Below are 637 nucleotides of genomic sequence, written 5' to 3' on the forward strand. Positions count from 1 at the left end.
CAAGTAAAAAAAATGCAGACCCTGTTGTATTTTCTTGTAATTTATTAAAAGAAGGTACACCGCCATCTTGTGCCGACCAAACTGACTTGACAACTCGTAAGTACGAACGTTCCAGGAGGACTTGAACGCAGCAATAGACATCATCATGCTGCTGGTGTGAAGGATGTTCAGAAAGGTAGGAGAAATGCGCGTCGAGTAAGGGTGTGCGATATTGACAAAAAATAATATCGCGATATTTTCTGGGATTTTATCGATGACGATAATTAGACGATATTTTGCTGAGTGTGTTATTGTGCTGGTACCTTAAGGACTGCCGAAGACAGCTGACTCATAATGTTTTTAATATTCTTCATATTCTGTGTGGTGGTCAGTTCATACTAATAGAAATTAATATTTTCCAATAAGTTTAAACTGCTTTTTGCATTTTATGTGCATTTTTACCTTTATAAAGCCATTTTTCCTAAAAGTGTCCATTATCTTTTGAGTCAAATTCTTACATTTAATCAGGGAATTAGAATAATAAGACATTTGGGCTGTTATCAAACAAATGAAATCAACACAGAAGCTGCATCTGAAGTGGCATTTAGATGTATTTACACACATGTATTTTGTTTAATGCAAGACATGAATGCATTTA

The 637-nt window shown here is 35.0% G+C and overlaps 1 protein-coding gene across 1 annotated transcript in view; it reads right to left on the reverse strand.

The window, feature by feature from the left end:
* Positions 1–637, reverse strand: part of LOC107691364 (pro-interleukin-16-like) — a 50,046-nt gene that overhangs the window by 43,677 nt on the left and 5,732 nt on the right. The gene's annotated exons all lie outside the window — the stretch shown is intronic.

The sequence above is a fragment of the Sinocyclocheilus anshuiensis genome, unplaced genomic scaffold (assembly GCF_001515605.1).
Source record: "Sinocyclocheilus anshuiensis isolate Anshui unplaced genomic scaffold, SAMN03320099.WGS_v1.1 scaffold45, whole genome shotgun sequence".
NCBI lineage: Eukaryota > Metazoa > Chordata > Actinopteri > Cypriniformes > Cyprinidae > Sinocyclocheilus > Sinocyclocheilus anshuiensis.